Consider the following 13,376-nt stretch of genomic DNA (forward strand, 5'->3'; position numbering starts at 1 on the left):
TTTTTTAATTCCACATTTGGAAGCAAAAAGAATTGGGAAAAGGAAATTAAGAAAACAATTCCATTTGCAATAGCATGTAAAAGAATAAAATACCTAGGAATAAATTTAAACAAGTAGATGAAAGACTTGAACACAGGAAACTATAAAAAATTGCTGAGACAAATTAAAGAATACCTAAATATTGTTAAGAGATGAATACTGCCTAAAGCAATCTACAAATTCAATGCAATCCCTATCTAAATTCCAGCAGCCTTTTCTTTGCAGAAATGGAAAAGCTGATCCTCAAAATCAAAAGGAATTGCAAGGGCCCCAAATAGCCAAAAACAACCTTGAAAAAGAAGAACAAAGTTAGAGGACTCACAATTCATGATTTAAAAACTTACTACAAAGCTACAGTACCCACTGCGGGTAGCCTGGCTCTCACTCCCTCTTGGCCCCATACCCAATCCCTCATGATATGGTTTGTATTGTGTATTTAATAAAAACTTTACTGGTTTCTAGATAAAACTAATAATAATAATAAAGCTACAGTTATTAAAACAGTGTGTTAAAGGCATGAGGATAGACTTAGAGACCAGTGGAACAGAATTGAAAGCCCAGAGATAAATACTCACATCTATGGCCAGTTGATTTTTGGCAAAGGTGCCAAGTCCATTCAATGGGGAAAGAACAGTCTCTTCAACAAATGTTGCTAGAACAGCTGGAAATCCACATCAAAAGAATGAATGTGGACCCCTACCTTTCACCATATACAAAAATTAATTCAAAATGGATCAAAGACCTAAATATAAGAGCTAATACTATAAAACTCTTACAGGAAAACATAGGGAAAGGACTTCAGGACCTTGGAGTAGACAATAAAGTTTTAGATTTTACATCCAAAGCACAAGCAACAAAAGAAAAAAATGATAAAATGTATTTCTTCAAAATTAAAAACTTTGGTGCATCAAAGGACATTGTCAAGAAAGTGAAAAGACAAGTTACAGAATGAGAGAAAATATTAAACCATATATCTGCTAAGGGTTTAATATATGCTCTTTATATATGGAATATATAAAGAACTCTTACTACTCAATAACAAAAAGACAAACAACCCAATTTAAAAATGAGCCATGTGACAGTATTCACAATTCACAATAGATGGAGGCAGACTAAGGGTACATTGACTGATGAACCAGTGGTGAACTGTGGTGTATACATACAATGGAATATTGAGTGGCTGCAAGAATAAATGAAGGTGTGAGGTATGCAACTAGGTAAATGGAACTTGAGGACAGTATGTTGAGTGAAATAAGCCAGAAATGAAAAGACAGACATTATACCACTTCACTAATATGGACTAACTATAATGTGCAAACTCTAAAAACTGAATCTGAGAGCAGTGTATCAAGGGAAGGCTTATGGCAAAGGTTCCTAGAACGTAAGCTCTTCTAGCAGTTACATCTATTCCTGAGTTGTAACAGTTATTTCTAGATTCTGAGATGCTTAGCTTTTTGTGTATAACCTGGTCAGTCCCTGGAACTTCAGGTATCTATGTGACACCTGAGACTCAGAGCCAGAGTCCAGCGACTATGAAAGTCAGCATTACCCCATACAGCAAATGTTACAGAAACTGAAAAAGAGATCAGATTTCAATTAGAGATATAAACAAAATAGACTTGGTTAGAACTAAGGTAAATCAGACTGAAGGATAAAGGATGATATTGACTGTGTTGTAAAACTTCAATTTACATGGGACACCAAAGGAAGGGATGTTTATTTGGTGGAAATCTATATTTTCTGTAGCATGCTATATAATTTAATTTGTATGGTCAGTTTATTCAAATACCATAATTATATGGAACCTTGAATAGTGAGTGAGATCTGGTTTGTTTGTACAGGTTAGTGTGAGGCCCCGATACATCCCAGAGTAATTAGGGCAGAAAATAAAAAAGTATTTGCAAAGTCCCCTTGAGGGCCTGGGGGAGAATGTGGAAATATTAAACTTTCCCACCTGAGGAATTCCCGATATTCTCACAAGCATTGGGGACTACCAATTTAATAGGCCAAGCCCTCAATCTTGGAGCTTGCCCTTATGAAACTTGTTTCTGCAAAAGAGAGGCTAAGCCTACTTATAATTCTGACTAAGAGCCACCCCCAGAGAACCTCTTTTGTTGCTCAGATGTGGCCTCTCTCTCTAAGCCACCTCTGAATGTAAAGCCCACTGCCCTTTCCCCTTCATGAGACATGTCTCCCAGGGGTATAAATCTCCCCCGCAATATGGGACATGACTCCCAGGGATGAGCCTGGACCAGGCATTGTGGAATTGAGAAAGACTTCTTGACCAAAAGGGGGAAGAGAAATGAGAAAAAGTAAAGTTTCAGTGGCTGAGAGATTTCAGATGGAGTCAAGAAGTCATTCTGGAGGTTATTCTTATGCATTATATAGATATCCTTTTTTAGTTTTTAGTGTATTAGAATAGCTAGAAGGCAATAGCTGAAAATGTTGAACTACAATCCAGAAGCCTTGATTTTTTAATTAATTTTGTAAAAATTTATTTAATATTATTTACTTATTATTTAGCAAGACACATTTAAAATCACATGTAAAATACTAATTTAGAGATAATACTTTTCACTCAAAATTTATAACATATATAAATTTTTGAGTGTACAATTCAGTGGTATTAATTATATTCACAATGTTGTGTTACCATCATCACAATCCATTACCAAAACCTTTTCATCACCCCTAACAGAAATTCTGTACCCACTATTCCTGATGCTTTTAAAAAGGCTTATTTGCAACAACATCTAACACTTGAAACTGTAAGGTCCTAACCTTAGAGTAAATCACTATTCTGTGTTAAATTGTTTTGCCTCTTTTTTTTTAAAACTCAGTTTCATTGAGATATATTCACATACCCTCCAGTCATCCATGGTGTACAATCAATTGTACAATACAGTTGTTCACAGTACCATCATATAGTTGTGCATTCATCACCAAAATCAATTTTTGAACATTTTCATTACTCCAAAAAAAAATAAGAATAAAAATACAAGTAAAGAAGAACACCCAAAACATCCCATCCCCCCTATTATTCATTTAATTTTTGTTCCCATTTTTCTCCTCATCTGTCCACACACTGGATAAAGGGAGTGTGAGCCACAAGGTTTTCACAAACAAGGCAGTAGCCTTGATTCTTGAAGATGAATGTATAATTATATAGTCATACAATGTGACCATGTGATTGTGAAAACCTTGTGAAACTCAAGGCAGTAGGCTTGACTCCTGAAGATGAGTGTATAACTATATAGATTACATGGTGTGACTGTGTGATTGTGAAAACCTTTTCACATTCATTTCCTACATTTCATACAACTATAATGCATGTACTAGAATATATGTACTGTATAAACTGATCTACCTTTGAAAGATGTGGGTTGACAAGTTACTCACATAGTCTCTGTATTTACAGCTTTTTTTGAGCTTCTCTGCAACCTTTGATGTGTAAGAAAGCCGAATACAGAAGATCTGTAACATTGACAATGATAGGGTGTGCAAAATGTACAACTACATTGCCCTTCCACTTTTGGTTCTTCACTCCCCTAGTGCATTAAACATTAATATACTCTGATTCTTACTTAAACCTGGAGCATGAATTACAATTTCCTGCATTAAAAAGAACCATCTAGACTTGATTATCTAGTAAGGCTTGATAACATATGGCCAATTCCTTTTAATTTAAAGAGGTTCCAGTGAAGACCTAAATTCCCTTTGGTTTTCAGATACAACAGTGGATTCTGTATTAAGATATACCTTTAATATGGGGCACTCACACCATGTTCCCAAGATTCACTTTGAGGTATGACTTAAAACCAAATACCATGCTGATCACTTAGGTGTAATATTCTATCTTCTCTATAAGGTCAGTAATAGCTACTTTTGCTTCATACCACAAAAAAATATTAGAATGTAGGTATAATAAATATACTGGTGGAACTTTATACTTTAAACAAAAACATACAGACACACATACAAACTGAAGGCTTATCAACCTCTGAACTGCATTCAAGGCATGGGGGTGGACGCTTAGCACATAAAATTCCCCAGGTGATTCTTGATATGAACTATAGATTTTAAGATATTGGTGGAAAGCCTTAAAACATATCTAGGTCCATCACTCTTGAACAGATAACACCTTAATACATTATATATTGCAAATAATAAAATTTCTTTTCAAGTTATGACCAGGATTTATGAAGGAGTACTGGCAAGTTAAATATGAATATGTTCTTTTACTTAAGTTTAAGGTACCCATTTAAGAAACAATTAGACTAAGCACTGATCTCAAATATTAAAAACAAAACAAAACAACAGAATTGGTCTGATATGATAATGGTACTACTTTGAATATGTTAGCATCTTGACAGAGAATACATGCTACCAGAATATTTGTTAGCATACTTAAAAATCACTCTGCCATCATTAAACATCAGTTTTGAAATTATAGCCATAATTTACTTATTTCAGACAGTAGATCAAATGACTACCATTCTGGAATGCCATGACCTTTTGAATTTGCAAGGGGGAAAACTTTTATAATGTACCTTTCTCCATCATGTCAAACAGATTCCAACTTAGAAAATGTTAGCTTTAAAGCCATGCTATGGTAATGCACTTGCTAGTAGTACACAATTTGTACAAAGAAAAATAGAAGGAAGAAGCTTACAGAAAGAGAGAGAACTTCCTTTGTTGGCCCTTAAAATGAGTGAAGTTCTGAATGTAGAGAAGATCTCTGACATTTATATGGATACTTGTATGTTGTTGCTATGTAAATAAAATTGCTAGTATGCAAAAAAAAAAAAAAAAAAGGAATGAAGTTCTGATGAATGCTACAATATGGATTAACCTTGAAGAAATCAGCCAGAAACAAAAGGACAAATATTGTATGATCTTATTTATATGATTTAATTAGAATAGGCAATTTCATAAAGTCAGAAACTACATACAGGTTACCAGGGGCCAGGTAGGGGTGGGGAACAAAGAGTTTAATAGTAAGAATTTCTGTTTGGGGTGATGAAAAGTTTTGGTAATGGATGGTGGTGATGGTAGAAAAAAATTGTCAATGTCATTAACTGAACTGAATTATATATTTGAATGTGGTTAAAAGGGAAAATTTTAGGGTGTATATATGCTTCTAGAATAAAACATTTAAAAATAAATCCATAGGACTGTATAACAGAAACAGTGGACCCTAATGTAAACCATAGACTATAGTTAAAAGTACAATTATAAACATTTCCTTTCATCAGTTTTAACAAATGTAGCCCGCTAATGCAAAGTATGAATAATAGGATGGTATATGGGAACTCTGTGTTTTATGTATGATTTTTCTGTAAACCCACAACTTCTCTTAAAAGAAAAAAAAATCTGAAGCAGTGCAAAGAGCTTCAAGAAGGAAATTTCTCTGTCTTTTTCTCTCTCTGTTTCACAAACAAAACCAATAGGTTGGTGTATTTTAAGATTTTGAGATATATATATATATATATATTTTTCTTCTTGGAGTGTTTGGTGATAAAATAGTGACAGAAACAGAAATTAAAGTGAAGGAAAAAACAAGACAATGATTAAATCCAAGGAAAGTACAAAATTGTATTACAAAGGAAATATATATTACATGGCTCAGTGTGAATGTAAACACTGAATACTGGTCTAATCAAATATCATGATATATTCATGTTAGGAGGATGAGGGGCAGGGATATGTGTGTGTGTGTTCAGGAGGAGTTGTAAGAGTTAAGTCAGCTTTCACAATAGATGGTTAATATAGACAATGTCTAAACTGAAAATTAAGAAATAACTTCCCCTTTTTAGCACAAAAAAGCTATAATGGTCATTTCCCATATATCCCTGAAGATTGAGAAAATGATCAAATGAAAGGGAGGAATTGTAACTGGGAAGTTAGGATTTAACAAATGATTATGACTACTGACTCATTATATAGATATTTCTTTTTTGTTTCTGGCCAGAAGGAAATACCTGAAATTGTTGAACTGTAGTCCAGTAGCCTTGATCTTTGATAATGGTTGTATAACTAAAGAGCCTTCATCTTGTGACCATGGGATTGTAAAAACCTTGTGAATGACCCCCCTCCCCCTTAATCCAGTGAATGGGTAGATGAGTAATAAAATAAAGATATGCATGAAAAAAAATTTTTTAAAGAAATAACTAAATAAGCATGTTTACAAATATGGAGATAAATACCAGAAGAAACAACTTAAGGAGTCAAATGTGGTTGCCTCTGGGGAAGAGGAATTAGGGAGTGGAGAGGGTAAGGCAGGAATTTGATGTTCATCATTATAAGTCTATTAAACCATTTGACTTTTTAACAACTGTGTGTGTGTGTGTGTGTGTAGACTATAGCTGGAGTACTCAGTACTAAATAAGAAATTGTAGATTTTTTTTTAACTTTTTGGCTCTCGTTTTGTCAAGGCTCAATTACCTTATGCAATATAAATTGCAAGATGATAGTGCATTGTGCTTAAATTAAATTTTAATCCTGGGATTTGGGAGCTTCCTTAGGCTTCTGGATAAAATATGGAAGACACCCTAGCACAAGCTCATCAGCAGACTTTTAACAAACTTTTGCCACTTTACTATATATGTTGCTGCCTCAGGTCAGCCACTTTACTGTTGATTCATATTGGCTTCTAAGTTTCATTTTCTGTCCTTGAGGCTTGGTGACCAACAGGTGTACAACTCTCCTGTTGTATGAGTTTTACTGTAAGTTATATAAATAGGTCTATACTGTGATAAACCTAGATCATATGTATATAACATATATGAAATAAACACATATCCAATAAAATATATATGATAGAACTTATGTCTACAGAATGCATAACACAATGATACATATCATTTTCATGAAGATTATTGAAGATTTCTTAGTGAGAGATATTGTTGCTTCTCTATTAGTGAAAGAAGTCCAGACAGTTTTAAAAAGAGCACAGAACTTAAAATAAACACACACAATGATAATGCATATTTCCTATGTGTCCTTACGTATTTATGTAAATGTATGTGAAAGGGATAAACTAATATCCTCTTGGAAGGATACAGGATTTAAAAGCAAGGGTCAAAAAGGACTTAACTAGAATATTGCAGTTTGTGTTTTTTTTTTAAATGGAGGGATTGTTTTCATGTATTTCCTGCATACGTAGAAATTAATGTTTAAAAAAGAATGTAGAATACACTTTAAAATAATTTTCAAAGTGTAATACACATCCAAAAAAGCACAAATCATACTTTAGTGGCTCAAGGCATTATCACAAAGTGAACATGGCTGTGTAGCCACAACCCAGGTCAAGAAGTAGCACATTACAAGCCCCTTGGAGGATGCCCTATGTCCCCTGTGGCTCTTCCCACTCTCAGAATTTGACTTTTAATAGATGACCTTGTATTAAAGGTTTGGTGCCCCTAAATATTTTTTAAAATAAATAAATAGGTTTGAGTTTTTCTTTTCACATTATTTGATGGAAAAAAATCATGCCTTATGACAATATCCACCACTAAAATGTTAGCTTCTTAGAAGGAAAGAATTGAAATGGTGGAATGGTGGTAACCCAAAGCATTCTTTGAAATTTGTTCTATAGCTACTTGTTAAATTGTAATTTGAAAGTTATCACCTTTTTGTATATATGTTATATTTCACAATAAGGAAATAACTGGAACTATGGTGCTGTAACTCATAACATTTTTGGAAATTTCCTATACAACTACTTGTTAAATCATACTTTGAAAGATACTATCTTTTTGCATATATGCTATATTTCACAATAAGGAAATAACTGAGACTGTGGAACTGTAACCCATAACATTCTTTGAAATTTGCTCTCTAACTACTTGTTAAATTGCACTTGGAAAGTTACCACTTCTATGTATATATGTTATATTCTGCAATAAAAAAATATGATTAAAAAAATAAGCTTCTGACCTCCAAGTGATCTGTCATCACCAAAAGAAATGTAAATTATCAGAACTACCACAAACGTTCCATTTAAGAATTATTCAGATTAGCTAGAATTTATATATCTTTCACCTAAATATCATATTCCATAATCTCAATTTGTGACTAAAATATCTGATGTTAATAGTTTGCTATTGAAAAGAGAACAAACACAAGGCTTGTGGGGGCAGTGATAAATTTACATCTCTCATGAAAGAAGATTAAAAAGGGATGTGTTTCATGGCCAAGTCTCCAGTGTCTGGAACAGCATGCCCTTTTTCCACAAGCTGTTTCAAGCCTTGAAGCTTAACAAGCAAGTTTAAAATAAAAATATGTGAGTTTATGGAAATAAAACTAGAGCCTAATAAAACTATACCCAGGCACGGCCTCTTCTGCTGGCCTGGAGGCCTAAGTTCCACTTCTTCCGCGATCCTGGGCTTACTTCTTATAGGTAAGTAATGGTGCTTATGAGTCAAGCTGAGCTCTTCACCCACAGCTCCCAGAAGAAGCCTCGAGCCTTCTTCAGGCCCTGACTCAGCTCTGAGTCGGCTCCTGTCCTGGCTTTCAGGTGAGGTGTGGAGAGCAAGAAGACTTGGTGGGGAGTTGACGTTCTTCTTTCTAGTCCTGTGGTTTCCATTCTTTTCGCCAGGAGGATCCCACCCGAGTACACGTCACTGCTTGATTTGGGCTGTCACCCTGAGCTGTTGTCAGGCAGAGCACAACTGTAAGTGTTCACTCATAATGCCTGACATGTACCTCCTGTTATTGCTAAGGCACCCCCTGAAACAACAAGCATCACTATTCTTTTGCAAAATATTGAAAATAGTCCTCTGAAGCTTGCCACTCATGTAAACAAACAAACAAAAAGAAAATAGTCCTCCAATACCCATGACTGCCTTAAGATTTGTTACACCTCCCTCCTTTTAAAGATGAGGAGACTGAGGTGAAGAGAGGTTACATGATGGAACAATGACTATGGATAAATGGATTCTAATCCTTGCTTTAACACTGCTTAGCTTGGTGATCCAGGCTAGACCCTTTTGACTTTTCTCACTTTACACATTTTTTTCAGGTTTTTGGGTTTTTTTGTTTGTTTGTTTTATTTTTTTGCCCCATTAAAAGCAATACTCTTTTAATTTAAAAAGGTATTATTTTTAAATTATTTATTCTTATTATTTTACAAATCACAGTTATAACATTGAAAGTCAGGGTGTTTTTATTTTTTTAATGATGACGTTCAAACTAGGATGTGTATTATGATGTTCAGACACTCTCAACTCATATTTGTCCCTTCTTTTGTCCCCTTTCCTTCTTCCCATATTATTCCTTTTCTTTCCCTTTTTTCCCCTAATTATCAGAATAAGATTCACCTTGTTCACCCCCATGGCCTGCACTAACATGAAAATATGATCACTTCTTTATATTCAGGTAAACACAGATAATTGGCACATTACATTCAGATTGATTCCCACTGTCAACAAAGGCAACACGCCGGCACCTGAAAGAGTCGCCAAGAAACCTATGTAAGCTAAAGTGCACTAATTCATATCAGAGACCAGTCACATAATTTTGATAACATGGCACATTAATCACTTACCATGTAGTGCAGAGAACATGAATTTCCTCTTGAACATCGGTTGAGCTATCATCTTTGAATGTCAAATTGCCACAGAGAAATGGACCTGTTCAAACATGTTTGAGCATTCTCAGGATTAAATACTAGCTTTTCACTCTTTGGTTGGTTAAAATTATGGAAAGGGAAGGTATTTTGCATTGCTAATTTGGTCAGACAAACACATTAATGTAGAAAAAGGCTTTGTTAAGCATTACAGATATTTTCATAAATTTGGAAGACCTCAAAGAAAAGAGTTTACTAGGGACTTGCTATTGTTGACTTTCTACGGCTTCAGAGTGTAATCGATTGCTCATTTAGGAAGCATGGAATGAGATCACTAAACATGTTCTAACATGGTGCTATCCCTGAAAATAAACACTTCATTTACTGGAGCCTAAAAGGAATCAATGGTCTAAATAAATTAAGCACTAAAGAAATTAATAAAGTCTCTTTCTAGTAGTAACAGTAATTATTATTTATTGAGCAACTCTTTTCTGCCACACGTAACACTAGGCCCTTACAGTAGATTACCCAATTTAATTAAATCCTCATAATAATCCAAGAGGTGGGATTATTATCACTATTTTAGAAGTAAGAGAAGAGGCTAAGAGAGGTGAAAGTCACCCACCTGAAGTCTCATATATGGTAAGCAGGAACACCAGGGTTCAAACCCAAGTCTGTCTGATTCAAAATCTGATTTTTTCCGTGATATAATACTGCTCTTGTTTTTTGTTTTGTGCTGTTTTGTGTTAGTTAATCGTCAGTTACATAAGTCATACATGAATTAATTCTCTCTCTGTCTTTCTAATATAGGGCCTTATAGGGGCACTCCAAGTCTTCCTTTACATCCTCAATCACAGTTCCCTCTCAACTTCCCCAGAAGTAATATTGCCTAAAATATCAGTGGAGCCTTAGAAAGCATTTTAAAAATAACCATTATATGTACATGAAAAGGTGGTGAACATCATTTACCATTAGGAAAATGCAAATGAAAATCACAGTGTGATACCACTATATACCCACTAGTTAGAATGGCTAAAATTATTTAAAAAAAGAAAAGAAAAGAATGATAATGCCAAATCCTGGTGAGGATGCAGAGAAACTGGATCTCATACATTGCTGGTAGGAATGTAAAATGAGTCAGTCACTCTGGAAAAAAGCTTATCAGTTTCTTGTGAAACTAAACTTATACTTACTATAAAACCCAGCAATTGTACTCTGGGGCATTTACTCCAGAGAAATGAAAACTTTCATTCACACAGAACCTACACAAGAACATTCATAGTTGTTTTATTCCTAATAGCCAAAAATTGGAAACAATCCAAATGTCCTACAAACAAACTATGGCTACATCCATACCTTGGAATACTACAGAGCATAGAAAGAGATGAACTACTGATACACAATAATTTGGATGGATGTCAGGGGAATTGTGCTGAGTGAAAAAACAATCTCAAAAGATTACATACTGTATAACTGCATTTATATAACATTCTCAAAATGACAAGATTATAGAGATGGAGAACCAATTAGGGATGCCAGGGGTTAGGGATGTGGGTAGGGGAGTGAGATGAGAGTGACTAGAAAGGGGTAACACGAGGGATTGTTGCAGTAATGAAACAGTTCTGTATCTTGATTCTGGTGGTGGTTACATGAATTTACACATGTAATAAAATTGCGTAGAACTGTACACACACATACATACACACAAATGCATGTAAAACATGAAATTTGAATAAGGTTGTGGATGGTACAGTGTATTTTGTTGAGGATTTTTGCTTCTATATTCATTAGGGATATTAGTCTGCAATTTTCTTTTGGTGAATAAGTTGGTCTCATAGAATAAGTTAAGAAGTGTTCCCTCCTCTTCAATGTTTTGGAAGAGTTTGAGCTGTATTGGTGTTAATTCTTTGAATCTTTGATAAAATTCATTAGTGAAGCCATCTGGTCCTGGGCTCTTCTTTATTGGGAGACTTTTTATTACTGATTCCATTTCTTTATTTGTTATTTGTCTGTTAAGATCGTCTATTTCTTATAGTAGGCAGTTTGTGTGCTTCTAGGAGTTTGTCCATTTCATCTAGGTTATCTAAGTTGTTGGCATGTGATTGTTCATGATATCTTATTATCCTCTTTATTTCCATGGGGTTGGTAGTAATGTCCCCCCTTTCATTCCTATTTTAGTTATTGTTATCTTCTCTCTTTTTTTCTTTTGTCAGTCTAGCCAAGGTGTGTTGATCTTTTCAAAGAACCAACTTTAGGATTCATTGATTTTATCCATTGTTTTTTAATTCTCTCTTTCATTTTTGTCTGCTCTGATCTTTACTACTTCCTTCCTTCTGCTCTATTTGGGTTTAGTTTGCTGTTCTCTTTTATTTCTTCCAGGTGTGTGGTTACATCTCTGATTTGAACTCTTTCTTCTTTTTTAATGTGAGTATTTAGGTCTATAAATTTCCCTCTGAGATTGCCTTCACCATGTCCCTTAAGTTTTCACATGCTGTGTTTTCATTTCCATTTGTTTCAAGATATTTCCTGATTTCCCTTGTGATTTTTTCTTTGACCGATTGGTTGTTTAAATGTGCATTGCTTAACTTACATATATTTGTGGATTTTCCAGTTCTCCCTCTGTTATTGACGTCTAGCTTCATTCCATTGTGGTCAGAGAAGATGCTTTATATAATTTCAATGTTTTTAAATGAATTGAGGCTTGTTTTGTGACCTAACACGCAGTCTATCTTGGAGAATGTTCCATGTGCCCTTGAGAAGAAAGTGTATTCTGCTGCCCTTGAGTACAATGTTCTGTTTATATGTTAGTCTAGTTCATTTATAATATTGTCCAAATTGTCTATTTCCTATTAATCTTCTGTCTAGATACTCTACCCATTGATGAAAGTGGTGTATTGAAGTCTCCAACTATTATTGTAGAGATTTCTATTCCTCCATTCAGTTTTCTCAATGTTTGCCCCATGAATTTGGGGGCATATGTAAATGTTTATGATTGTTATTTCTTCTTGGCGTATTGGTATAGCATTTCTGTTTGGGATGATGGAAAAACTTGATAATCGATGGCAGTGATGGTAGCACAACATTGTGAATATAATTAACACCACTGATTGAATATTTGGAATTTGTTAAAATGGGAAATTTTAGGGTTCATATACGATACAGAAATAAAAATTAAAAAACAACAACAAAACATTGAACTACACAACATAAAGAGTGACCCTAATGTAAACTATGGATTACAGTTAATAGTATAATATAATGATGTTTCGTCAGTTGTTAACAGAGGTACCATACTAATGCAAGGTTTTAATAATAGGGAAAACTATGTGTGTGTGGGTAGGGGGGTAAATGGGAACTCTGTACTTTCTGCATGATTTTTCTATAAACCTAAAACTGCTCTAATGAAAAAAAGAATGGAAAGAAAACCCCCAAAAATGTTTTCATAAACATCTTGTAAATGTTTATAAATGTTTTATAATAATGTTCCATACGCACCTTTAGTTTTAAATCTTTGCATACATAATTATTTCCTTAGGAAGAAATCCTTATAAGAATTGCTTTACATGCACATCTTAAGGCCTTTGGTCTATACTGCCAGCACTTTAGCTTTCTAATTTTCTTGCCTTTCATTTCCCTCCACCTCCATTCTGTCTTACTTTGTAAACTGATCTCCCTAAGATACTGAACTCCTCATTTTGCTTCCTTGCTGAAAACCCTTCCTTTCTCCTCTCTGTAGTCCAGCTCCATACCTGACATCTGAGGACTTTCA

This window comes from Choloepus didactylus, chromosome 17 (assembly GCF_015220235.1).
Source record: "Choloepus didactylus isolate mChoDid1 chromosome 17, mChoDid1.pri, whole genome shotgun sequence".
Lineage (NCBI taxonomy): Eukaryota > Metazoa > Chordata > Mammalia > Pilosa > Megalonychidae > Choloepus > Choloepus didactylus.